This window comes from Arachis ipaensis, chromosome B07 (genome assembly GCF_000816755.2).
Source record: "Arachis ipaensis cultivar K30076 chromosome B07, Araip1.1, whole genome shotgun sequence".
Taxonomy (NCBI): domain Eukaryota; kingdom Viridiplantae; phylum Streptophyta; class Magnoliopsida; order Fabales; family Fabaceae; genus Arachis; species Arachis ipaensis.
In genome coordinates, this window is record NC_029791.2 from 15338740 (window position 1) to 15340968 (window position 2229).

General features: G+C 41.0%; 1 long non-coding RNA gene across 1 annotated transcript in view; it reads left to right on the forward strand.

Annotated features, from left to right (window-relative positions):
• Positions 722–2229, forward strand: part of LOC110264483 — a 2451-nt gene continuing 943 nt past the window's right edge. Inside the window, exon 1 of the long non-coding RNA XR_002350664.1 lies at positions 722–833. This is a non-coding gene — a long non-coding RNA (uncharacterized LOC110264483). The remainder of the gene's footprint in view (positions 834–2229) is intronic.

Consider the following 2229-nt stretch of genomic DNA (forward strand, 5'->3'; position numbering starts at 1 on the left):
TTCTGTTCCCCATCGTCGTTCATCCTCACCACGTCGCCGTCGCCGTTGACATCACAAAGAGAGATGGCTCGCGAGTGAGGGGAGGTCGCGGGCTTGGAGCCGCCGCGTCTTTGCCGCTGTCCAACGCAAAGCCAGCCGCGGTCGTCCTATCCTCCAGCCGTGTCTGCCACCACCGTGTCGTCAGAGGGAAGCCGTCGGGTCGCACAGAGTGAGAGAGAGAGAGAAAGCACGGGAGAAGAGGAGAGAAAGGAGAGACCCGCGCCAGCCACCACCGCTTCTGCCGCCCGAAACCCTGCTGCTGCGGCCACTAGAGAACGCACTGTCGTCGTCCGCCGCCGCCGCTTGTTGTTCTGAACTGCTGCACCGTCGCCGCCGTTTTGGTCACTGGGTGTGGCATGGGTGTTGCCGGGACCACCATCGGAGCTGCCGCTACTCGATTTAGTCGCTTTTCCTTTGTTGCGGTGCGCGTTTTCGTTTCGAAAAGCCTTTCAGTCAGTATTCTATTATTTTACGCTGAGGTGTTGTGGCATTGTCTGTCATAGGGTTGTATATCGATGCTTGCAGGTCGTGCTCGGAGTTCGCGGCTGCTTTGTTTCCCTAGTTCAGTAAGTATTTCTGTGTCGAAAGTCTCTGCGTTAGTGTTTTGTTCCGTGTAATAAAGTATTTGCAACGTTAATGGTTTTAGGAGTTAGAATCCGAGTTTATTTGTGGCGTTTGAAGCTGTTTCTGCTTTTGAGAGAGCAAGCAGAGCCGAGGTTTTGGTTGCCGTCAATTCGGGTTGAAGCGAAAGAAACTCTGTGAGGCGTTTGGGCTATGTGTTTCGACTTATCGAGGTAGGGTTTTTCCTAAAACTTAATTTTATCTTACAGGATTGTTATAAATAGATATTGATGGGAAAAATATATTTCTGTGATTACGTTTGTCCTATGGATGTGGCTGTTGCTGTATTGAATTATTAATTGCTTCAGTGATGTGTGGTTATTGATAAAAGAGTGGTTTGTAATGTTATTTGATTTGATGTTATTAATTGTGGGTCCTTTTTTCTGGTCTTAGAGTTAGTTTGCTAATGTAACTGAGTCCGTTTTTGAAATGACTTGAGATATGAAAATGAATGGATTTTTGGAAGTGGTTTGGTTTTAAATTAGTTTGATTTTATAAATTATTTAATATTGGAGGTGGTTTGATTTTGAAGAAAAGATTTATTATTGGAAGTGATTCAATTTGAAAATAATTTGATATTGGAACTGGATAAATTTTGAAAAATGATTGAGACTTAGAAATGGTTGAGAAAGGTTTGAAAAATGTTTCGGATGGGACTCGAAAAGGGTGGCAGAGTCCGAGTTTTAGAGGAGATGCTGTCGAAATTTTATAAAATTGGAAGTTTCGTTTGAAGTAATTATTTAAAAAGATTAGGTTTTAAACATTATATGTTTTAAGATTGATTTATTTAAAAAGAAAGACTTATGTTTTGGATTGGGATCGTTGATTAATGGAATGGAAAGAAGGATGATGAGGATTGACTTTGAAATGTGATTTTTGAATGAATTTGGAAATGAGATATGGATTAACGAATGATGATGAAATTCAGAATGGCTTAGATATTGATGAATGATGAATGAATTATTCATATGGCTTATGAATTTGAATTATCTGAGACACGAGTTTCCCTAGGTAGACGCAGTGGCTTGCCACCACTTGTTCCAGGTTGAAACTCGATACTCTGTTGACCCTACGACGTAAGGGTGACCAGGCACTTATAAATTCCCGAGAATGGTACCCCATTGAGCGATTTGATATATATATATATACTTGGCTTTCTCTCCGCATAACTTGTTCTTTTTTATCCTCTTAGAGGTTTATGGAGAGGCAAGATTGTGTATATGTACTTTTGGGTTTTGGATATGTATGTATATATGTGTAAATATTCTCCGGTCAGTCTTGACTTCGCAGGCTGAGTTAGGAGCTTGATATTTTGTATCTTTGGCACTCTATTCCCACTTCTGTTAGCTTATGTTTGATAGTTATGGTTTTCTTAGCACGTAAGTTAACTCGTTCCTTGAGCGTTGCACCTTTATTGTGCGATTTTTATTTCCCCCTTTTCTTCAAGGCTCCTAGCATATTATAACTCTTCTGCTATTATATGTACTTATTTCATTTTAGAGGTCGTAATACCACATCACCTCTGTTTTACGACTTAAGCGTAAAGCTTTGTGTGGTAGGGTGTTACAT